The sequence below is a fragment of the Podarcis cretensis genome, assembly GCF_951804945.1.
Source record: "Podarcis cretensis genome assembly, chromosome: 9".
NCBI classification, from domain to species: domain Eukaryota; kingdom Metazoa; phylum Chordata; class Lepidosauria; order Squamata; family Lacertidae; genus Podarcis; species Podarcis cretensis.
In genome coordinates this window covers 62245653-62271645 of record NC_137178.1, presented here as the reverse complement: position 1 = coordinate 62271645, position 25993 = coordinate 62245653, and the positions used below count along the sequence as shown (strand labels likewise).

Here is a 25993-nt window from a genome sequence, read left to right as displayed (position 1 = left end):
AGGAGCAAGGGGGCAGCAGGGACTCCCAGAGCAGTAGTTGGAAATCAGGACCAGCTTCCCCACCAGAGCAGAGTGGGGGGGGGAAGAGTCCCAAGGATCGGGGCCAGTGCATTCCCCACCAGGGAGAGAAGATGAGGCAGGGCTGACCACGCCTCCATCAGAAAGTCGGACAACGGAGGGGAGGTCAGATCCGGCCAATATCCCGGAAGAGGGAAGCAGTGACAGAAGTAGTGTAACGGTTAGGAGAAAGGTCACTGGGTTGGCGCGAGAGGCAAGTTCAAATGTACAGGAGCGCGGGACAGCAGAGAATGAGGATTGGGAACCGGGTCCTAAAGCCCGCAGGAGGCAGGGGGAGGAGCTAAGCGACTCAGCGTCGGAAGAGTCCAGAAAGGGCAATGCCCCAGCGGGCAGGAGGACCCAGAAGAGGACAGAGCAGCGGAAAAGGTGGAGCAGGGCTAGGATCTTAAACTGGTGTCAGAGGGGAGGAGACTCAGACGGAACTTCGCCGATCTAGGGTTTAAGATGTAGGGCTGCGTGCTGCGGCTTTGAAATGGAAATTGAACTTCAATAAAGACTTTTGTACATTACGACAGCCTAGCGTTGGTCCTCTGTGAGCTGGGACCTAGAGGCAGCTCTGACAGGCGGGTTCAGCTCTTCTTTCTCTTTAAGTTATATAGAGTAAAGAACCGGAGTACAGAAGCAAAAACGGGGACTTATTCCACAATGTTAATAATTCACATCTGGGGGGAAACATTTAGAGTTAGCTCATTATAAGAGCAACCAGATGAAGACTGGTGCTGTGGGACAACACCTGCTTCTTGACCGTTCTCTTAGAAATCAAATGAGGCTTGTCGTCTTCAAAACTACTCAGAGGATCACTGAGCCATCCTAAGACTTCAAGGGCCAAAGAAAACAGCAGCCTCTTTTGATATGCCAGGTGGAAATGAGAATGCAAGGTAGCATTGCACGGAACCGGGGACAGCACAAAACACATATTTTGCGGGAGGTCAGTGCAATGCAAACATTATTTCATTTCTGCTGTGGTCTGAAGTAGAGCTTTTGAACCACATGCAGCTACTATCTTAGAGGTAAAAGGGTCCTTATTAAAAACTGTATATATATATATATATATATATATATATATATATAATATACATTATTCTTTTTTGTTTTACAATTTAAAATACTCCTTTTATATCCTCAAGATATCAATGACTTCCTTTCTTCTCCTTCCATGGGTCATTTTACATATCATAAATCCCTGCATATTTTACAAAAACTATTATTGCATCCATCAAAACTTATTTACACTGTTGAATTTATCTTAATGCTGCCTACGTTTTCAGCTGTACACAGTTATTTCCCATATATTCAATAAACGTTTTCCAATCTTCTTTAAATGTATGTTCTTCTTGTTTTCTTATTCTACATGTTAAGGCTGCGAGTTGTGCATATTCTGACAACTTAAGCTGCCATTCTTCTTTGGTTGGGACCTCGCTCGTTTTCCATTTTTTGGGCTAACAAAACACGGGCCGTAGTAGTGGCCTATGTATATAACCTTCTTAGACACCCGGGAATTCCCAGGGTCCTTATTAAAATCTTCCACAGCAGCAGCAGGGTTCACCGTTGATAAGGTTAGCAGGGAAGCGCTTCTTTTGGTAAGATGTGATCTCAGTACCTTGGGAAGGAGACAGTACACTGCACTGACTCTGTTAGGTATGCTGTCTAGTTTGTACATTACCTACTCCTTTTGTTCCTTTAATGGGAGCTTTCCCGCCCTGCAAATAGCAGCTATGGAGCCCTCAGTCCAGACTAAGACTGCAATAGGAGGTAAAGTGTTAAAGGCCCCCCTACAACCTCTGTGAAGGTCCTCCAAGGCCCTCCTGCTGCCTATTTGTGAAAGAAAAATACTGTGTTTCAGGGCAAAGGTACACACATACCCACCAAGGGTCCTGGGAAAAACAGGACACCCCATTTTTTTTTTTTTTACGTGAGATTGCCTTGGCCATTTTGGGCGATGCTATCTCGTGCACTATTGGGACGCAGGTGGCGCTGTGGGTTAAAGCCTCAGCGCCTAGGGCTTGCCGATCGAAAGGTCGGCGGTTCGAATCCCTGCGGCGGGGTGCGCTCCCGTTGCTCGGTCCCAGCGCCTGCCAACCTAGCAGTTCGAAAGCACCTCCGGGTGCAAGTAGATAAATAGGGACCGCTTACCAGCGGGAAGGTAAACGGCGTTTCCGTGTGCGGCTCTGGCTCGCCAGAGCAGCGATGTCACGCTGGCCACGTGACCCGGAAGTGTCTCCGGACAGCGCTGGCCCCTGGCCTCTTAAGTGAGATGGGCGCACAACCCCAGAGTCTGTCAAGACTGGCCCGTACGGGCAGGGGTACCTTTACCTTTACCTTATCTCGTGCACTTGCATGCTACAATCTCTCCCTGAAAAGGTGTCCCCCCCCCCAGTGCCACGATCTTGCGCAGCACCCAGAAACACGGGTTTTGGGACACCATGCAAGATCACACGCCCCAAAATGTGCTTTGGGGGGGGTAGATCTCAGTGTTGGGACGCAGGTGGCGCTGTGGGTTAAACCACTGAGCCTAAGACTTGTTGATCAGAAGGTCGGCGATTTGAATCCCCGCAACGGGGTGAGGTCCCGTTGCTCAGTCCCAGCTCCTGCCAACCTAGCAGTTCAAAAGCACATCAAAGTGCAAGTATATAAATAGGTACCGCTCCGGCGGGAAGGTAAACGGCATTTCCGTGCGCTGCTCTAGTTCACCAGAAGCGGCTTAGTCATGCTGGCCACATCACCCAGAAGCTGTATGCCAGCTCCCTTGGCCAATAAAGCAAGATGAGCACTGTGGCGATCACACAGGGTCTCCGGACGTTTGATCTCTATTGATCTCTGTGCCACCACTATGATCACATTCCCGCTGCCACCAACCCGTTTCTCTCGTGTACACACTGAGTCTAGACAGTTGTTAACATTAAAACAAATTTTATAAGCATGAACAAGTCTATGGTTTCCGTTAATTTTTCTTGTCAGTTTCTTATCCTTAGTTTCTATACCGGCCTATACCTTCCTAATAACTGCTAACCAATTATCCCAACTGTCTATCTGACTCCTCCTATCAGTTTCTCTCACTCTCTCACAACAAAACTTATCCTCCCTCTTCCTTCTCCAACTCCCACCTGACCCTCGACAACTCTAACTCTAACTCCTCCCCTTGGGTTCCCACTGGCCAATCACTTCACACTCATTTAACCCTTTCATTATGACCCAGCATGATGTCACCTAGGAGGGCAAATGCTACAAGCGCCGCAACTCCAGAGTCGGCCACGACTGGACCTAATGGTCAGGGGTCCCTTTACCTTTAGATCTCAGTGTGGGTCATGTGACCCACCCGGGAGAACGTCTCAGAAGACATGCATCCAATTTTTTTAATCTAAAAAAGTTGGGACGATATGCGCATGTCGTTGGGTCCTCTTCGCCATACTGCCATAGGCTCAATATCACATGCAGGGCAAGTATGGAAGATGGAGGAAACTTACTTTTTGGTTCAGGAAAGTGCGCTTTAGCAGCTTTCCTGCTCCCCAAAATATCAATGCATCGTTTGTTATTTAGTTAAGTATTTGCATTAAAATGGAGAGCCCTTCTTGTGTGTTAACGAAACATATTGGCTGAGAAAATATACTGTATTTACAGTAAACCTACCATGTATTTATCATGCTTTTTTTATCAAGTTATCCTATAGCCTGCAGCATTTTGCTACACAAAACTGCCCTTTGGATCTTATTAATAAACAGCGCCAGCCAAACGTTGACGTTTTCTTGCATGGTTGGCTGATGGTTGTGGTTGCGTCTGTGCCCCCAGTTGCTTATCTTGTTGTCGTTTAGAGATGTGTATCCACTAAAAACCGCTCCTCCCAGTGAGAACACATGTAAGTATAATGAAAGAAGAGAAGCCATTTAAGTCCTACAGCTAGAATGAATAAACGTTAACAGTATCTTTCTCCCTCTCTCAGCTGTGCCATCATTCACATGCGCAAATTAATGAAAAGACAACAAACACACTTTTTTAAAAATACACAGATTTTAACAAATGTTTCATCATCTTTTCTTAGGTAACAAGGTGCCCAACGTTTGCCCAGTCTTGCGCCTTGCACTACATATGTAGAAACATATTCCGTTTTTAATAGGCATAAACACAATCTATATTCTGAGGAAGGAGTGAGCTGGAAGAGCCACCTAATGAGATCAGGATGAAATATGAGATATTTACAAGGTCACGTTCTCATTTCTGCAGCTCGTCAGCTGACTAATCAGCTGACAAATCCATTACTAAACCAGGGGAACTAAACATCGGTCTGGGAGGAAGGGAACCTCTTGCTAATCTTCTCAGGACCTTTAAGGTCAGCTCTTGCTTAAACTTTAGCTGACAACGTGGAGAGAGACGGAGAGAATGCATCAAAAAGAGGGGAGTTAAATTGATTTATAGGCCTGAAACATGCAACTCGAGCACTCTTCCCTTTAACTTTCCCACCCACCAACTACTCCAGGGTTTTTTCCCCTTTATATTTTTTTTGGGGGGGCCAAGAGAGTGGGGCCCTAAACTATAGCTTGTTTAGCTTATACAGTGGTACCTCGGGTTACATACGCTTCAGGTTACAGAGGCTTCAGGTTACAGACTCTGCTAACCCAGAAATAGTGCTTCAGGTTAAGAACTTTGCTTCAGGATGAGAACAGAAATCATGCTCCGGCGGTGCGGCAGCAGCAGGAGGCCCCATCAGCTAAAGTGGTGCTTCAAGTTAAGAACAGTTTCAGTTTAAGTACAGACCTCCGGAACGAATTAAGTACTTAACCTGAGGTACCACTGTACCCAAAAAGCCCCTTTTGTTGCTTTTGGTATCCCCCACCAGTCTCTGCTCATTCTGAACTTTAGCTTTCCTTACACCTGCTACTCAGTCACCTGCCCTTCCTTTGTCAGTTCATCGGTGATCACGCCTGTTGTGCCGCAACATGGACTTTAAAAGACGTCTCTCCTTTTTCATTCCCTTTAGCATTGCCTGCAATTGCGCCTTTCTTTCGCAAACTCTCACTTAGCTCAAGCGCCCTTTGCCATTGCTATATCTAGCCATGAAATCTGTCTGCAATTTTCCGACCTTATCAAAATCATATTTCCTGAAATCCAAGGTCCATACTATGTGCTCTCATCTTTAGCTTTCCGTAAGATCAGAATTGTGTGGTCCATTTTCCCCAAAGGTCCTACTGCTCTTGGCTAAAGTTGCATTCAGACGTGGGGTTTTTGTTAGTTTTCCTAGCACTTCTGTCCCGATTTCTAATGCTCCTTTTACACTCCATTACCTGCATTGTTATGAACCTGAGGCGTTCTGATCAATATAATGCAATGTTGTGTCACATTTTAAATAGCAGGAAAGAACTGTGTGTCAGGGTACTACCCCAAATTTCATTGTGTGAGTGGCAGTGGCACGATCGTGAAACCCTGTTTTTGTGAACCGCCCTAAGACCTCCAGGTATAGGGCAGTATAAAGGTAAAGGGACCCCTGACCATTAGGTCCAGTCGTGACCGACTCTGGGGTTGCAGCGCTCATCTCGCTTTATTGGCCGAGGGAGCCGGCGTACAGCTTCCGGGTCATGTGGCCAGCATGACTAAGCCGCTTCTGGCGAACCAGAGCAGCGCACAGAAACGCCGTTTACCTTCCCACCAGAGCGGTACCTATTTATCTACTTGCACTTTGACGTGCTTTCGAACTGCTAGGTTGGCAGGAGCAGGGACCGAGTAACAGGAGCTCACCCCGTCGCAGGGATTCGAACTGCTGACCTTCTGATTGGCAAGTCCTAGGCTCTGTGGTTTAGGGTATAGGGCAGTATATAAACTCAATGAATAATAATGATAAGAATAAGAAAAAAAATAACACCGCCAAATTCCCACAATTTTCTGAGTGTAAAGATTTAAAGTGGATTTCCCCCCCCCAGAAAAAAACACTAAAAAAACTAATAAATTTCCAGAAGTGACTTTTATACTATGTGAAACCATATCAGGTAAGGAAACGTCAGAAAAATGGAATAAACTGCGGTCTTAGCACAGCCCAACTTTTATCCTATTGGCTGGGTTAAAAACAAACAAACAGGAATTCAACTGGTGGAGCTTTTCCCCTTCACTGCACCCAGTGCTCATCCTGAAGCAAAGTTCTTAACCCACAGTACTATTTCTGGGTTAGTGGAGTCTGTAACCTGAAGCGTCTGTAACCTGAAGCGTCTGTAACCTGAAGCGTCTGTAACCCGAGGTACCACTGTATATTGGAAGCAAGAGGAAGGGAAGTCTGGTATGCCCAGTGCCGACTAAGGGTGCTGAAATCTTAACAAGTGACAAAGAGAAAATGGAATTATTCACCTCCCCTTTTGCTCCTTCCCAAAGGTGAACTGCATGCAACCTCACATAAGGCGAGGAGTGCGGAGGACTCACAACAAGTCCGCTCACCCCTCTTGGTGTGGCGGTGGTGAGGGATGGCACAGGCTTCACCGGGGCCCCAACGAGGGAACTAGAACAGTGATGCCCTTTCTGATAGGTGGCGGGGGCTTAAGCCCTTCCGCCTATCAGGACTGGATCCTAGCCTGCACCTGGCTTTGGCAAATGGGGATGCAGGTTGGGGACTCGGGCTGTGCCAGGGGGTGGAGCTGACAGAGCAGGTAGGTTTTCCTTGCATCCTCCCCTTGCCCATTTAAGCAGCCCACACCTCGGGCATTACCTGTTTGCTCCTTTCCCTGCTCATGCACCCTTGGTTTAAGCTGATAGTCAATGACTTTGTTGTGGCTACAGGGGTCACCATCTTTTAAGGGGCCAGTTAGGAATTTGCCCACTGGGCTAATTGGCACCCAGCTGGTGCTTTTGCCTACCTCATAGCAATCGTCACAACTGGGTGTTGGGCGTTGGGGCAATCCTTTGTTTTGGATGGTTGTAGTCTCCACTTGCCCCTCCAAATGCTGGGGTATCCTGTTAAAGGGATCTGGGGGGGGGGGAATGGCCATGTCTGCGTGCCCAAACGGAGGCCAGGGCCGAAGGCACTCCCCCAAACAGCAGTACCTGCGGGGGTCACCCTATTTGATGTAAGTCTAAGGAACCCCCGCCTGGATTGACCACGCGTCACTTCCAGTTGGTGGGCCGGAAGTATTTTGATTGCCCCATGCCCAAGCCAAACCTCTTTCAACTGTATTCAATAAAGTTGTGGGCTGTTCTGACCCTAAACCAGTCCTATTGGTTTCTTATTTATATGGGTTAGGGCATGGGTAGGCAAACTAAGGCCCAGGGACCGGATCCAGCCCACTCGCCTTCGAAATTCAGCTCACAGACGGTCCGGGAATCAGCATGTTTTTACATGAGTAGAATGTGTCCTTTTATTTAAAATGCATCTCTGGGTTATTTGTGGGGCATAGGAATTCGTTCATTTTCCCCCCTTCAAAATATAGTCCCCCCCCCCCAAGGTCTGAGGGACAGTGGACAGGCCCCCTGCTGAAAAAGTTTGCTGACCCCTGGGTTAGGGTATGGGGAGCCGGAAGCCTGGTCCTGCAAGGACTTGGTTAGGAGATCCCAATCAACATTAAAGAAGTTGAAGTTTTCAAAGCAGATCCATCACATGCCAGGGAGCGAAAGGAATGTGCTGATCTACTCTAAGGACCTCTGGCTATCATCTTTGAGAATCCCTGGAGGGAAGGAGTGGCCAATGGTATATTTCAATGTCCTTCAAAAAGGGGCATCTGGGAAACTGCAGACTGCTCAGTCTAACTTTGATAACAGGGAAGATACCAGAACAAATGTCAAAAAAAGTCAGTTTGTAAATGACCTGATAACAATGCATTGAGGATATATTTTTTTATATCAAGCTGGGGGGCTAGGCTCCTCCCTACTCTATGATTGTAAAAACAAGTCGTCCCCCACCCCCCCAGGTATCTTGGAGGGTCAGGATACAGAAACTCTGACATTAATCTGTATGCTCTGACGGAAGACGTGTTAATTGCTTTAGATTTTCTCAATTTTTAGACAATCATAGAACTGTGTGGAAAGGACCCCAAGGGTCATCTAGCCCAACCCTCTAAAATGCAGGAATCTCTCTTTTTTTGCACAACGTGGGGTTCAAACCCACAACCCTGAGATGAAGGCTTTCCTGCCATTACCAGCAGAGCTATCCCGCTGTCCTGCTTTTCACAATGGAAAGAACTTTATTTTAGTTAAAAGCACCACAATGATCTGTGGCTCCTTCTGCTCTCATTAGTGTGATGAATGCATAATCTTAAGGACGAAGAAGAAGAAGAACAAGAAGAAGAAGAAGAAGAAGAAGAAGAAGAAGAAGAAGAAGAAGAAGAAGATGCAAATCAGGAAGAACCCTATCAGCTCTGCCCAAGGCATATTGGACAACAGCAACAAACGAAAAAAGATAGACACAACATCTTACAAGGACAGGAAGAAACACCACGGACAGAATAATTGCCACACACAGGGAGAAGAAGGATATAGTTTGAGTTCCTCATTTGTAGTTCTATAAATCATTTAATGTGTCAACACGAATAGAAGTTATTAATATGGCAGTTGTTGTACAAGGGATTATTATTATGACCGGAATGTAATTGAAATTAGTAAGATTTTGGAACGAAATAAAGAAAATAATCAACCCATCAATTGCAGCACATGGGGGGCCACCTAAATTATATAATTCGTATTTGAACAATTGGTATTAGTAATTGTATTATAAATTGGTATTGTTATAATGAGGCTATTATTGGATTGTAATTGAAAACTAATAAAAAATATTATATTAATTAAATAAATAAATCAGGTAGAACCCTGCAGAAAACAAATTGCACTGTAACATGGATGTTAAGTTCTGGGTGAACATATCAGACAACACAGCAATTCTTCAAACAGCTCTTGTTTATTCACAGGCCAGAACAGAACTGAACTGAAGGGTTCAGCCAGCCTGCTTATATAGAGCTCCACTACAACGCAACTGTAACAACTTCCTGTAACTATCCAATCACTGAACGTCACTTTCAATCCCTTATTTGCATATGTGGACCTGAGTGAAAACTATCTACAGTATCCCCCTGCTGGCCCAGGGTGAGAACTTCAGTACATAACAATGGACATATATGCAGGTATACTCAAAACACACACCTGGCTGTTCCAGTTATGTCACCACCATCTCATAGCAAGCAGTAGCAAAAGCTGTAGACAAATATCTAATATGGTTAATAGGATACAGTGTGCCTGCTAATCTGTAAGCAAAAGGAATCCATTTAGGGGCAGAGTAGTGTCTGTGCAATGGCACAGCAACAGCCTTGCCTCCTCCAGCTACTGTTCTTCTGCTCAGGGCAGGCAAGCCAGTGAGGGCCAGGACTCCGGCCCTTGCCTATTGCCCTCTAACAGCAGACAATTGCAGACTGTCAGTATCTCACGGCAGGGATTTAAGTGCACAATGCAACTTAATCTTTTTCTACCTTGTGGATAAAGTTCTGCGGCCCACAAGAGCCCACCACCCATTTCCTTAAAACAAGCAAACAAACGACTCTCTGCAGTTAGGAAAGTGACATGGAAAAGTGTGAGATGAATGAATAAGAGGAATACATGTAAACACCCAGCAAGTGAATCAGGGTGGATGCTTGGTTGTCATGTAACTGCCCTGCAAACAAGTCAGAAGAGGTTCTTGGTAAAGGCTGGATATAATCAAAACTCTGTGCAAGCTTTGGGTAAGTTAATCAGGATGAGAGCTCAGCAAATTGGACCTCTGGAGGACCCCAGTGATTACAGAATGGCTACAGCCACCTAAATGCTCTTTCTACTGCCAGGCTCAGATTTCATACACCAATGAAATCTCATTGACTAGCAAGGGTGAACCAATCCCAAGGAAATTCAGTGGTATCTCAGGTTACATACACTTCAGGTTACATACGCTTCAGGTTACAGACTCTGCTAACCCAGAAATATTACTTCGGGTTAAGAACTTTGCTTCAGGATGAGAACAGAAATTGTGCTCCGGCGGTGCGGCGGCAGCTGGAGGCCCCATTAGCTAAAGTGGTGCTTTAGGTTAAGAACAGTTTCAGGTTAAGAACAGACGTCCGGAATGAATTAAGTACTTAACCTGAGGTACCACTATTCTCTTATATGCAAAGAAGTCCATCCCCAAAGGTTGAACAGGTTTCTTCCTCTCAGTTTGGTAGTTAAACCAGTTCTTTAACAATGTTTCTGGTATTAAATACACCAGCCAGATTAAATCAGATAAACAAGGAATATTCGGTGTTATGTTGCAGGGGATGCCAGGAAACAGGGAATTATGTTTACATGTGGTGGGGGTGTAAATATGTACATTTTGTGGGGCAAAGGGTGTTTAAGGAGATAACAGAAATCACTGGGTTAAAGCTGACTGAAAGTCCAGAGGTAGCATTATTATCAATTTACAATGGGGTGGAAGGTTCACAGGCTATGAAGGACTTGCTCACAAATATATTGACAGCTGCACGAATTTTTATAGCTAGGAAGTGGAAGGGGTAAGGAGAATATAAAATGGAAGAATGGTAGAGTTGTGGGATATAGCTATTAACGATAAATTAACATGTGCCATCAAGGTAAAAGAGGGAATGTGCAGGAGAAATGATTTTGAGGAGATATGCAGGGTGTTTGTAGAATTTGTACTGTTAAAACGGAAAGGGCTCAAACCATCACAAGAGGTGTTGAAATTTTGGGGGACTTCTTATTTTTATTTATTTACGATTATTAGTTTGTCAAAATAAAATAATTTTAATAATAATATTAATAATAATAGCACTATTATCAGCCTGGGGCGCAGGGATGACACTTTCTAAAATTTGTTCATGCTTCTCTGACTACTTTGCTATCCACAAACTAGTAAGAAGGCCATCTATAAAGAGTTAATGGCAGCATAAGCAATCTTGGAACTCAGAAACTCTGGGTGGAGTAAGTATGATTTATGGAAACACAGGAATCTGGATAAAAAGCTTCCAACCTCTAAGGCTGTATTTCTCAAACTTGGGTCCCTGGCTGTTGATGGACTACAACTCCCATCATCCCTGGCAGCTAAGGAAGTGTGGCACTCAAATCAGAAGCGTAACACTTAAATTGTCAGCATAACACTCAAAACGGAAGTGTGGCACTCAAACTGGAAGCGTAACACTCAAAACAGAGCATGTTCTGCTTCCAAAAAAAGTTCGCAAACCGGAGCGCTTACTTCCGGGTTTGAAGTGCTTGGGTTCCAAGTTGTTTGAGTACCAAGGCGTTTGAGAATCAAGGTACCACTGTACTGTCATCTTCTTCTTCTTCCTCTGTTATGTACTGAAGTTCTCACCCTGGGCCAGCAGGGGGATACTGTAGATAGTTATGCAAATAAGGGATCAAAAGTGACGTTCAGTGATTGGATAGTTACAGAAAGTTGTTACAGTTACGTTGTAGTGGAGCTCTATATAAGCAGGCTGGCTGAACCCTTCAGTTCAGTTCTGTCCTGGCCTGTGAATAAACAAGAGCTGTTTGAAGAATTGATGTTTCGTCTGATATGTTCACCCACAACTTAACATCCTCCTTCTTGGAAAGGTCAGGATGGGGATGCTGTCTCCACCACTTCCCCTCCTCCTCTGCCCAGGCCCTGACATCGTCTCCAGCAGCCTGTTTGCTAAGTCATATGTACAGCACTAAGAGCCCAGACCTGTACGCCACCTTCCCCTCCCTTGCTCTATCTTCCGATAAAGCTCCAGCCCTGCCCATGGAAAACCTGTGCCCTGCTTCTGGGAGACGCGCCCAGTTTGTAAACTCTCTTTCCCCCTCTCCCTCCTGCTTGCAGGCACTGGCGAGGGTGGATTTCGAACAGCGCAATAAATTGCATGCCTGCTAATTGTTGTGCCATATTGTTGTCTCCAGGGCCTGAGAAGTGCAAACATGGCGTCTTTCACTTCTCCAATTTACCCCTGACTTAACCCGTGTAAAAACGGATGGATAAGGAAGTGATGGGAGCCTTTGCCAAATGCAGTCAGACTTTTTAGCAAGAGCATACTTCACAAGTTTGCTAGTCTGTTTCTTGTGCCGTGCTGCAGGATCAGTGTAAATCTAAAAGGAATTGGCTCTAACGGAAGCAGAAAATACTGAAGTGAGAATGGCAGATCAAGTGGATGGTTTATGCCAAAATGGCTAAAATGACCGGAAGAATTAGAAATCAGGAAAATAAGCTTTTTATGATACTCCATATCCACATCTTTTACCTCTCCATTGTATCCAAAATTCACCATTAGACTACAAGTGTTATTTCAATCCTACTAACAATTTGAGCTGTTTACAATGGTTTTTAAGATAAATTATAAAATTTCCCCATTCCTTATTAAAATTTTGGTCTTCCTGGTTTCTGATTCTTCCGGGCATTTTAGCCATTTCGGCATAATCCATCAACTTGATCTGCTATTCTTCTCTGGTCGGGTGGACTGGCCTATTGCTGTAAGGATGGTGGTCTCCTTGCAAGTCCTTATTCTGTACATAAGTGGGTGCTGATGCAGAGACTGGACCCTCCATTTGAGATCTCTCAGATTACCAGTTCAGAACTCCCTGCAGATCCATCCAAGCCCTGACAGTGTTCTCCTGCATAAATTAACTTTGACCAGAATCCCAGGGCAGCATGTAGCTTCTCAGTGAAGTGAAATGGCATTAACCAGGGGTAGGCAACCTAAGGCCCGTGGACTGGATGTGGCCCAATCGCCTTCTAAATCCGGCCTACGGACGGTCTGGGAATCAGTGTGTTTTTACATGAGTAGAATGTGTGCTTTTATTTAAAATGCATCTCTGGGTTATTTGTGGGGCATAGGAATTTGTTTATTTCCCCCCCCCCAAAAAAAAAAAATAGTCCGGCCCACCACATGGTCTGAGGGACAGTGGATCGGCCCCCTGCTGAAAAAGGTTGCTGACCCCTGGCATTAACCATAGGGGTGATGCACTCAGGTCAGGAGTAAATGCCCCTAGGTCAATGCTACAATGCAGTGGGTGCTCCCTTTGTCCCCAGGTACCCAGCATAGCTGTCAACTTTCAGATTTGAAAATAAGGGATCAGCAGCCTCACCTGTCCCGGGGACAGTCTATGGGATATCTAACAATCCAGGATAGCAGTGGGAAACGGCGCTGGAATAAGGGAATTTCCCACAAAAAAGGGGAAGGTTGACAGCTATGGTACTAAGGTTCTTGGTTGGTATGCTCCAACTCCTGCAAGTATTCAAGTAAGCCAGAATCAAGCAAGAGAGATTTTTCAAAGTTGGCCTCAGAACTGATCAGCTAAGGAAACGAACCTCTTTTCATCCTTCGCTATTTTGTCGCTGTCAGAATAATATTGTAACGGTAAAACAAAAAGAGCAACAAACTCCTATTGTTTGGCTGTGAAATTTCAATTGTACAGTATAATTGACCCAGGATGAATGACAAAGCCACTTCACATGTGTCAAGGAAATCTGAATCTGCCATCAAGCACTCAGTTAACAGAGAGTTGCACTCAATTTGGCCTCTCTGTTGAGCACTTTGTGTTTGGAAATGTGTGTTGTATTCCCACTTTAGGTGTGATGCCATTTATGAAACGGCTGATAGCCTGAAGACTTTGAAATGAAACACTAACTACCTGCTTCATCGAGAAGAGAAACGTGTGGGTAATCCTGTTCAATAATATCTGAGAAGCAAGAAAACCTGATGCAAGATATTGAAAAGAAAACTGAAAGCATCAGTGGTATGCTAGAATATGCAGTGCATCTTATTACTGGATTGTACTGATTTGGCTTGAAAGTATATTAATAATAATCATAATCTTAGAAGCAGACCACCAACATTGAATGTCAACATTATTTTACACTTGAGATAACATCCTAATAAACATAGACACACTAAGCATATGAAGGCTCTAATACTGATCGCTTATATGCTTTTAAAATGTTCTACATAACAGATGCCATTCTAAGCCCATGTGACTCTTTTAACATAAGCATATGAGAAACTCCATCTAAAGTGCTTGGTCAACTATATCTATGGCTACCAGCAGAATGTGGGCTTAAGTCAATTGCTGGGTAGATGATTGTATGTCAGTCAATTTATTGCAAGCAATAAACCTTCCTGATGGCAAGCTGGGAACCTCATCTCCATTCTCAAACTTGACCATAAAGTAGAACATAAGACAGCATTTCCTGTTACTGAAAAATTAGGCCACTGGTCTTCAACTGGTGGGTTGAGGGATGGGTTGAGATCAAGCTATGGGTCACAACAGCAGCACCATCAGAAAGATACATGGTGAAAAGAATTAAGAAACGGGACCTTAATTCTTGTTTCAGTTAAAGGCGGACCCCAGATAAAGAAAGGTTGCAGACTATTGCTAGGCAACTTGAAAAGAATCCCGAGATTTCCTGTCTTCACTTAAAAGGGGGAGAGAAGCTAAGTTTCTAGTTCTTATGGAAGTTTGGGACCATCTGCACAACTGTATCTCCCATTTAAAAGTCTGATGCTAAGTACTTGATTGCATGGGGCTTGAAACTTCATCCTGAAAACAATTAAGCCCTTGGTTCAACAGAACTGCACAGTAATAAACAACCCCCTCCCCAAGGGTAATAGTTTAAAATGCACTCTGGCTTAAAATTATACGTGTATTTTTTCCTTCCAGTATACTGTGGGGACCAGAAATGTACTCCATCTAATGAACTTTATGGGCAGCAAACCAACATGATAAAACAAGATCACAGGGATATATGTAATGCACATATCACAGTATGTCACACAAGCATTTTGTTTCCCCTGCTTGTTCTCATACAGCTCATTAAACTAGCTCGGAACGGATACTGCTCTACATATTTTCCACATGTATTTTTCAGGAAGTGAAATTCTCCCCCCAAGGATTCTGACTCCTTCCTAACGCATGTAGCGAGCGTGAAATTGTGCAGCGTCAACATTTGGCATGTTTACTCAGAAATAAGCTTTTCAGTGCTTTCAGATTCACACAGAAAAGACGATGAGGAACTAATTTAGTCCCTTGCCCAATGCAGAACTGGGACGGACTGGACGTTAAGGTGTCTTCCCATCCCCACGTGTAAGTGCACTTGTCAGACTCCTCATGGGCTTTCACGAGACCTTGACGCAGGGTCAAAACCTGAACGCCGAGGACAGTATCCAATGTCGCAGCTCCACCGACACAATGAACTTCTGAGTACACAGCAGTTCTTTTTTCCCTCCGGTCTCCTCCAGGGAACCCCCTTGGAGCAGATATTTGGGACACACAGGGAAGGGACAGCTTTCTGGGTCATGTGGCCAGCATGACTAAACCGCTTCTGGTGCAATGGGACACCGTGACGGAAAACAGACCTCATGGAAACGCCATTTACCTTCCCGCCACAGCGGTACCTATTTATCTACTTGCACTGGTGTGCTTTTGAACTGTTAGGTTGGCAGGAGCTGGGACAGAGCAAAGCGAGCTCACCACCATTGTGTGGATTCGAACCGCCGACCTTCCGATCGGCAAGCCCAAGAGACTCAGTGGTTTAGACCACAGCACCGCCCCCGCCCACGTCCTTTAACATCATGTGCACATGCTTTCAAAAGCCTGGAACTAGACTAAACAGCAAGGCACAGGCAGTCTTACTCATGTTCATTAATTCCAGCATGTCTAGCCTGAGTAAAACTTAGCTGAATCCCATCCAGTGTTTTCTGTTACTTAAGAATGGCTTTTGCTTGTGGTTTTTGAAAACAGAAATCCTGATATGCGGATTCCAGCCATGGATACATTGGCTGCCTTATAGAGGTCGTTCTGATGAGTTTGTAATTACAACTTAATTCTTTAGCTTTTGTTTTTATTCTTTTTGGTGTTTAATTGGAGATTAATTGGTTCTATTCCATGGCATTTAAATAGTAGCTCCAGGAGAAGGAGTAAATGGGGGGGAGGTAGTCATTAACTAGGTAGATGGAAGATTAGCACTGCAAATACAGTGGTACCTCGGGTTAAGTACTTAATTCGTTCCAGAGGTCTGTTCTTAATCTGAAACTGTTCTTAACCTGAAGCACCACTTTAGCTAATGGGGCCTCCAGCTGCTGCCATGCCGCTGGAGCACGATTTCTGTTCTCATCCTGAAGCAAAGTTCTTAACCTGAGTTACTATTTCTGGGTTAGTGGAGTCTGTAACCTGAAGCATATGTAACCTGAAGCGTATGTAACCCGAGGTACCACTGTATGCATTTGTCTTTGTTATGGGTGGCAATTTATAGCCATTTATAGATCTACTAATACTGTCAGCACTGTTGTAAGCATATTTTGATATTGTTCAACATATTGCATACATTTTAAAACTTTTTTCTGGTGTATTTCAATCTTGCATCAGGGTAATCTGTACAAAGTTCAAACTTTTTGCACTACACATTGCAGGACTCCCCTCCTCCTGCATTTGTCTCTGCTATGCTGAGCTGACAATGGTTGTGTGTGCTGAGAGCATTTTTTTGCCCAACAGACCAGAAAACCAACTAACTCCTGAAGGTCAGGGATTTTATTTTAAGGCTCCTTGCAGCTTTGCAGAAAGCCATGAAAGACGTCTAGGCAAGAACACACACAGGAGTTTTCTCTGCGAGAAGCGAGTCCACTGCATGCCCAATATCCATCTCTCCAACTGGCAACCCCAGAAACACTGTACCAACAAGTCTGCCTAGTTACGAGCAGTCCCTTTCTTGAAAGGGGAAGTTATGGACAAAGTAGCTTCTGGAAGGGAAGACAATAACAGCTTGCTGTCCTCCCAAATTGCTTATTGCTCTGCAAAAAAGAAGGCGGGGGATCTCAACAGGATCTGTCAAGACAACCAAATACGCAAGGTGCTTCTGGTGGCCCAAGACCAGAGATGGCTTTGGGCATCTGCAACACAAATCACAGGTCCATAGGCTTCCATGAAATCGGAAATTGTAATTCCTGTGCAGCCACAGTCCCCAGGGAACGGCATCTCTCAATGGGGAGTACAGTGGTACCTTGGTTCTCAAACTTAATCCATCTCGAAGGTCTATTCTAAAAACCAAAGTGTTCCAAAACCAAGGCGCCCTTTCCCATAGAAAGTAATGCAAAATGGATTAATCCATTCTAGACTTTTAAAAACAACCACCATTTTTTAAAAAACCAGCAATTTAACATGAATTTTACTATTGAATGAGACCATTGATCCATAAAATGAAAGAAATAAACAATGAACTGCAGTCACACAATCAATCAATCAATCAATCAATCAATAAGTCAGTAGTTGAACTGGGTTCCACACAGCCACACACAAAAAGAGCCGCAAAAACAAGAACGTAAAATAAATAGCAAAAACAGACAGACATCGGCATAACACTCCAAATGAAAGTGTAGCACTCAAATCGGAAGCGTAACACTCAAAACGGAAGTGTGGCACTCAAATCGGAAGCGTGGCACTCAAAACAGAAGTGTCGCACTCAAAACGGAAGCGTAACACTCAAAATGGAGCATGTTCAGCTTCTGAAAAAAGTTCACAAACTGGAACGCTTACTTCCAGGTTTGCAGTGCTTGGGTTCCAGGTTGTTTGAGTACCAAGGCATATGAGAACCAAGGTACCACTGTATTTGGGAGCTAGCCACCTATCTTGGCAGGTCTGCAAATTCCAAGACCATGAAGACCACAAAAATCCCCCTACAAACTGGGGGGAAGGAAGGCACTGGAGCTCCTTAGTGTGTACTACCCATGCCCTCACTCTGTATTGTTTCTATATCGTTTTAAAATAACAGTTCTATTTATTTTTAAAATGTTTTTGGCTTTCCAATACTCCAGCTGCATTTGTGTGTGTTTGCACATAATCAGGGCACCATGCAAAATGCCCATTAAAAATTAGTTTATAAAAAGATCTGAGCCCTGCAAATAAATACAGAAGACCCGATGTTCTTGCCACCTCAGCAATCCCATTCCAACAGAAGTTTCTGCTCTTAATTTTCTCTCTGAGACTTGTGTTCCAACCCCTTACCTTTACTGTATTTGCTCAGGTGTAACTGACTGGAACTTAGTAAACAAGGATGCAGATGATGACTAAACATGGGATAAAATCCACCTCACTTGTATCCTTAGCTTATCCGCCACTCAATCTAAGCAAGTTGCTAAGGCCATTTTCCCAATTCAGTTTCCCTTGCAACACAGAGAGTCAGGGGAGATGTCCATTTCCCCCCCACGAAACTGTTCTTAACCTCAAGCACCACTTTAGCTAATGGGGCCTCCCGCTGCTGCCGTGCCGCCGGAGCACGATTTCTGTTCTCATCCTGAAGCAAAGTTCTTAACCTGAATCACTATTTCTGGGTAGCGGAGTCTATAGCCTGAAGTGTATGTAACCCAAGGTACCACTGTATTTCAGAGCAAGTGCTCCTGAAATTTGAGACAGTGCTTGAGGATTAAATGATTAAAGATGGACATTTTGGAATGTAAATACCTCTGTCAACAAATGCAGAATGGAAAATAAAATAAAATGGAAAGCTACTTTCCCTATTATATTCCGATTGCTACTGTGTTAATTGTGCTTTTTCTCCAAGGAACTCAAATGTTCCACCCCACCACCATTTTTCCCCTCACAAAAGTCCCTGGAATTGGGTCGGGCTGGGAGAGGGTGCCTGGTCCCCCAACCAAGGTCACCCACTGAACTTAATGGCCTGAGTAGAACTCGTGTCTTCCTGGTCCTCATCCAACACTCTACACATGACATATGGATTCTTGCTTTTGTGACTACTTCCAGGGCTGGGATTCCTCTCATCTGTCTCTCCATCCAACCTATATGGGGGCATTTCATTTGGGAGCAAGTTCAAGAAAGCCTAGTCACTCAAGGACTAAATTAGCCTCTTGGGGAACATGCAAGAGGGCAAGACAAGAGTATACTTGGAAGAAAATGGGACTTACGTGTGAGTATGTAGGCGCTCCTATTTTTCTATAACAGTAGCATTAAAGTCTAAGGCTGCCAATCCTACATACCGTGATTTGGGAATAAGCCACACTGGGATTTACTTCCAAGTAAACATGCACTGTGTACCATCTCTCTTAATCTGCCAATTCTTATGGTGATCAGTTTTTGTAAAAGAAAAATGTCATCGCATGACAATAGATAACATTGTCACCTCTCTTTTAGCTTCAAATTGAGGCCCTTGTGACCCAAGAGAAGCTATAAAACTTAGCACAGGGGTAGCAAGTGGCAGGCTTGTTAGATCTTCTTTGTTTTTTTACTAGAAACCCTAGACTGATCAACCGCAGCCAGGTGTAAAATACATACAGTCAGAATTAAATGATTAAAGTGTGCTTCTGAGCATGTTCGGAGCCAAAGAATTTGTTTTTGGCTGGTACCAGAACTGAGCTTTCGGTCTTTTCCCACAAAAGACAGCATACTGTTCTGTTCTGTTCTTTTCTTTTCTCCTTTTCAGCAGCCTTATTTAGTTGGGAAAAGCCCTTCTGCCGTTGCAGATCACTTGCAAATTTCCCAGACATCTTCCAGTAAATCCTGATCTGTCTTCTGCCCACCGAGAACATGAGAACTGACCATTTAGGCACGCAAACAACTACGTACTGTATTGCGAAGTGTATAAGACAAATGAAGCCCACCACATAGTTGTCCTAGCAAATGAGGAAAGATAAAGCACGACTACAGGTAGGCCCGTTTACAAAAGCTGCAAATTGGAGACTGCTCTTTTTGGTAAAGCGTTTCTTTAAAAAAAACAAAAAACGATTCAGGTACAGAGTCATTGAATTACAGTCATGCTGCTCTTTAGTCTTTAGGATACAGCGATTAGAAAGAGAACCGCTACCCTCAAAAGAATGGTTGAAATGTGTTGTGTCCTTTATACACAAATAGCAATGGCAAGCGGCTCAAGATAATTTAATTCATATTCATATTAATGTTGTTTAGGAACTGTTGTATTCCGCCACTATCCATTTAGCGTAAATTGGAGAGCACATAGGCTCAACAGGTAAACGCGGCCACAATTCAAAAAGTATCCGTTGCTTTGAGAAAGATGGCACAATTGGTTTTTCTAGGCGACACAAAACTCTGACACTTTTAAGCCACGAAACAGCAGCGCACAGAAAAGCAAGCCTCTTTTGCATTGTTACATTTTGCAGTGTACAGAATAGCCCATTTGCCAACAAACCATACACTTTGCATTCCCCATGTGCAAAAAGTTGGTAGGTGACCTTCTCAAGATATTCACAAAACGTGAAGTTTTGCGTGCAAGCGAGATTGGGGATCCCTATATAATTAACCTCTAATTGTATACTGTGTAGCTTCTAACTGCCAGTAAAATCCTCCATTTTTAACACTTTTTCTAAATCCGAAACTATCTGTGTTTATGCTAGAACATGTTAACACACATGTCACTGTTCGAGGGGAAAGCCACAATGAAGAGTAAGCTAGCCTTGTTTCTAATATCTGTTTTACAAAGAAAACACTGAGCAGAACCTTGCACAGAAAATCAGCCTCTAACATCCAAGTTGCAAATCACTGAATTGCACATTGTTAATGTTGCAAACCCTGAACTCATGGGTGATTTGCCTGCTGCTGAGTCACATTGAAACCATTTCGTAACTAACATTGGGGTGGGTTTTTTGTTTTTTGTTTAGTGCAAAACCACCCAAATCCATCCACAAACAGTCACTGAACGTTCAACTCCCGCAAGTCACGTATGGAAATGAATTCTACGTGGGTGCTATTTAACAGAACGATTTGGGACCCGTTTCGTTTTCATTCCACGTCATCACAAACGGTGCCCCTCTGCCGAAAGCCTCTTGGATAAGGAGAAGATGAAAAATATGAAACTGTACCTGGCAAGTACCTGGCGTTCGCCCTCTTTCGTGCAACTTCGCTCTCTCTCTGGCAATGGAATGCCCTTCAAATCTATTGCTGACTGCTTTTGGTAAATGTTTTACAAGACACTAAACAACCTTCAGTTCCACCCTCCATGCAAACACCACTGAGAACAGGGTACAATGGTAACAAAGCACTTACATGTAGTATTCAGGTAAGCACAGATGCACCAAGGGCAGCAGATTCGAGATTTAATCCCAGTGTGTGTCTCTCCCTGGCCACTGCAACTTTATCTGCCTTGCGGGGGGCAGGGGGGAGGAAAAAACCCCTCCATAGATATATCAGTCAAGACTATTCGCGTGTAATTGTGGGGCATAAATCGCAACAACCTTTCCCCTTATTGTTAACTTCTAATCTGTACTCAAGCCTAGGCGTGTTTAACTGGAAAAAACCCGACAAGGAACAGTTAGGAAAGGAACAGTATTCGATTTCAAAATAAATCTTTGGAACGAAACAGAGACATCTCATTGACAGCTGTGTTTTTTAAAAGAAGAAGAAGAGCAGATGATACGTAGCACATTGAACGCAAGGGAAGGAAAAAGAGGAAAAGCAGAGAACCACAAAACTGTCCCATGCAACATGAATGGATATAAACACACATACGGACTTACCTTTCAAGCAGCAAAAGTCTACCTCCCTCCATTCCTGCTTTTCGCCATCTACCAAAAGTTAAAGTTCTACTAGCCCCAAACCAGAGTTTTTGCATTCCATTCAAGTTAACAATTACAGAAGGATGAGAGCAGGAACTGGCACTAACACAGTGAAAGCATTTGAGCGGACAAGGTACTCCCCAGCAGTTACCAAAACGAACAGACCTTTCTAAATCCGGGAATTGCGCAAGACTTGAAAATAAGGCTGAGAGAGAGAGAGAGAGAGAGAGAGAGAGAGAATAATTCCCTCGTAAATTAATTGCAATTGTCGAGTACACAGAGATTGGCGTTAGAACAGTGAGGAACAGGAATGAAACATGGCAAGCCGAAAAGCAGATAGGAAATCACAGCAAATGAACATGCAGATCTCAGCTCATTGTCAGAGGCAGGCCAGGGATAGACATGCCCAAATCCCAAACTGGAGCCTATGTTCTCGAGCCAGAGGAAAGCCTGGAAATGCTGCAGGTAGGCGTTCCTGCTCTGTTGACCACGTAAGGTCAGAAGGCCAGGACTGGTCAGTCTGGACTGTCCGGGCTTCATGTTGCCTTAGGGCTCTGAGCACACCCACTTTCAGGTAGCTTCTTCTACTTTGGCGATCAATCCTAGCCGAGTAAGATTGTCTTCCATGAACACGGTTTTAACAGTGAGTCTGTAAGTGACAGTGGAGGCCAGTTCTGGATCCACACGTCCTTCCACAGTAGGCACATAGGTTTCTGGGCAGGAGTTGATCACTGTGAGGGTTTGCCAAGTGTGCCTTCCACTTAGCTCATTTCTCCATTTTGTCCTGAGTCTGAGCGTCTTCAAAGCCCATGACACCTTTGGTAAAAGCTGTTCTCCAATTGGAGCGCTCGCAGGCCAGTGTTTCCCAATTGTTGGTGTTTATGCTACATTTTGTTAGATTTGCCTTTACATTTTGTTAGATTTGCCTCTTTTGTTGACCACCAGCATTACACTTTCAATTTTTAAGTTTGGAATAGAGTAGCTGCTTTGGAAGATGATAATCAGGCATCCAAACAACATGACCAGTCCAACGAAGTGAATGTTGAAGAATCATCGCTTCGACACTGGGGATCTTTGCTTCTTCCAGTACGCTGGCATTAGTTCTCCTGTCTTCCCAAGTGATGTGTAACATTTTTTGGAGACACCATTGATGGGGTCTTTTGAGGAGTTGGAGATGGCGTTTATAAGTGATCCATGTTTCACAAGCGTACAGTAAGTTTGGGAGTACAATAGCTTTTTAAACAAGCATTTTGGTTTCCCTGCAAATGTCCCAGTCCTCTGCGGCTTCAGCCCACCCATTCCCAGGTAACTCACTAGCCTAAGTCCAAGCCTCAGACCCACTCCACTACAGATATACATATAGTTGCTTTTATAGCAAGGAACCTGAAAGCAAGGGAACATTGCACATTTACAGTCTTCATCTATGTTTATTATGAGGGGCGAAGAGTGCAGCAACTGCCAGTTTGTGAGCTTGAGAAAGTGTGCATGGCTGCCATACGTCTGTAATTTCCCAGACATAGCCAGGATTCATCCGTCAAAAATGACATCCCGGCAGATTTTTTAAAAATCGGTTAAAATTTGGGCACACTGCAGTCCATATCAGAAGCATTGAATTTTTTGGCCATTTCCCTAAAAAATAATTTTAAAAACTTCTTTTTTGGAGATTTTTTGCAAAAGAAAAGAGAAAAGCTTGACAGTTGGTTCATGCCTTCAGAACACACATGTTATATTTTCAAGTTCAAAGTCAAACTCAAGTTGCACCCATTTTCAAGATGGCTGGAAGCAAGGCCTTTCCAACAGCGTATATATTGTTTAGACAGGCTCCCAGAATTCTTCGATGGAAGCTGTAACCATTTAAAGCAGCATCATGCAGCTTTAAGTTAGGGTTGTCATACACCCAGAATTTCCCAGACATACCCGGAATACTGCAGCTGGAAGCAGTGCCAGGCGAAAATGGGGAAAATGTCCGGAATGCCCGCTCCCCGCTTAAAACGGGGGGCACCCTTTGCGTGGACGCAAAGATCTGGAGCGGCCCCATCAGCATAGGCTTGGCTATGCCTTCCCTCAGGTGGGATACTGGAGGTCTCCGCCTACCTCAGTCAGTTGTCCAATCCCACCTGGGGGAAGTGTTGCCAAGGAGACCAGGCCAGGTAGGGGGAGGGATTACCTGCCCACACAATAGAAGGAGGTTCTTACCTGGGAATCCTCACTTGGCTCCAGAGCTTCTCCAACCCTACCCACCCTCAGTTAATGTCTTCCTTCGCAGGTTAACTTTTCTTCATAGGTTTTGCAGGTTAACTTTTCTTCACAGGTATGCGGGCGCTGCTGCGATAAGGTCGCTGTCAAAGGGCCGGAAAGGAATTTCCCTGCATTGGCAGGTTTCGCCTTTCCCGTAGCAAAATGTCACAACTTTGGCGGTATCAGGCCTTGGGCGGAATCCTTTAGTCCATCTTCCTCTTCGCGGTGGCGATACCAGAGTTCCCCGTTAAAGGAGTTTCTGAAGGGAGGCTTTGACCGTACGCCGAAAGGTCGTCATTGCTCTCCCCTGCGGCGGCGGCGTAACGGGGGCGGCTATCTCTGCTTGAACATATGTTCTCCAGAGCCGGCCCATCCCCCCCCACTGGATAACCCTGAAGCTCCCTAGGTCCCCAGCTGGGGACTGGGGAGGGAGAACGCCCAATGCCTGAGCCAAGGTCTACCCACATTTGAAATTTAATAAAGTTGTGGCCAATTTAATCCCATAGCACGTTGTCTCGAGTCGTTATTCCACATGATGGGGGGGACCGCTCGGGATCTGGGGACTCCGCCTGTCCACGCAAAGTTCCAGACAAATGGCAATCATGTTGGCAGTGCCGTTTTTGCTTATTTTCCTTTAAAATAGCTTTAAAACCTTTTCTCTTTTTTCTTTGCAATTTTGGCAAAAAAGCTTAACAACTTTTGTGTCCAAATTTCCGCTTTCTGAAAATATGGCAACCACATTTAAGTGTGTTGTGTGAACATTGAATGACCTTCAACAAGATATGTCGTGGTAAATATGTCTTGAAGCTCAATATTGATCATATTTACTTGGAAGCAATGGGACATACGGCAAAGCTTTAGATTGTTACAAGTGTCTCTCCATCTTCTTTTGAGCTTATATCTCCCCATCTCTCCAAAAATATGGTTCCCATATATAAAGAGACAAAACTGTTGTCCAGGCAAAATGACACGCCCTGTGTGTTGCAAAGTTCTCCATTATCATACGGACACAAATAAATAAAAGGTATATTTGTCATTTGCATGCCAATAGCAGAGAGTACTCTGACCCCCATGACACAGCCTCAGAGACCAACCTCTGTCAATAGTGCATAGATATTCAAGGGCAGCTTGGCACGCCAATGTTTATTCATTGCCGAGAAGAGATGCGGAGTCCCCTTGCAGTGTTTGGGATGTTGTCATGGGCCACGAGTCGGCTTCACCTGCTGAGCAGCAGCCTGAAGGCGCAGAAGGTGAAGGAGCTCCACCTGCTGTAGATCAGCCTTCTTGCTCCTGATGAGAACCAGTTAGCTCCACCTTTCTTAAGCAGGGTTTCCAGTCTCAGTCAGTTTCTGGAAACAACATTCGTCAGTCCTGACCAGACCTTGCTGCTTGTTGCTTCTCATGATTTTGGACCCTTGGCTTTCTTGACCCCCCGGATCATCTGACCACATGAACTGAGATACTCCTGACCTTAGGACTGGGCTGAATCTTGCATATGGACTCTGCCTCCAAGAAAGTACCCCCTGAGACTTGGCTGGTGGGCTGGCTTCTCCCTCCACTGAGCTCTGCTGTGGCTGGTAGCACAGGGCTACGACCGATATCCTGCGATAATTCAGTATTGAAAGCTTGATATAACCCCAGAATAGTGTGCCCGCTGGTGTTGTGGTGAAACAGCCATGAAAATCTGAAAAGTCCCCACGCTTAATGGAAGTGGCTTTTTCAAACAAATGCAGATAAATCAGGAAACAGTGGTGGAATTGAAGCACATATAAAAAAAACCCTGCCAAAATGCTTTTAAAAAAATGTTTTGAAAAATACTTTGGATTTACCATAGCTCACTGTCGCCATCTAGTGGCACATTGTGTATTGCACTTTGCAACACACTTAAAACGTTTTATTTGCAGCTGTGTTGCTGAGCCAAGTGTCTAAGCAAGAAATAAGGTTAAATGTTGTTTTGATTTCTTTGGGGATCATCTTCAATTGCATGCTTTGAGTCCAGATGTATATTTTCTACCTCTTGGGACACATGTGCTTTTCACCTCCTCAAAAAACTTTTGCTCAGTGTGACTACTGTTTAGATGTAAAGCATTTCGAACGGGACGCATTCAACATGGAATTCCAGTGTTTTGGTGCTGGAAGAGGATTTTCACACCAAACTCATCTAACCAAGCCACCCTGAAAGGAATTGGAATTGACTGTGATGATTCTCCAGTAAT

General features: G+C 44.4%; 1 protein-coding gene across 7 annotated transcripts in view; it reads right to left on the bottom strand.

Moving 5' to 3' along the window:
- RBM47 (RNA binding motif protein 47) overlaps window positions 1–25993 on the bottom strand; it is an 88781-nt gene that overhangs the window by 25960 nt on the left and 36828 nt on the right. For 2 of the 7 annotated variants that reach the window (XM_079989742.1, XM_079989741.1), the window contains exon 1: window positions 21501–21698. The exons of 3 other annotated variants lie outside the window; for them this stretch is intronic. The gene's annotated coding sequence lies outside the window, so the exon portion shown is untranslated. Of the gene's footprint in view, window positions 1–20846; window positions 20995–21030; window positions 21287–21500; window positions 21699–25993 lie in introns of those variants that run through there. 2 more of the 7 variants (XM_079989744.1, XM_079989743.1) reach the window with 2 other exon arrangements.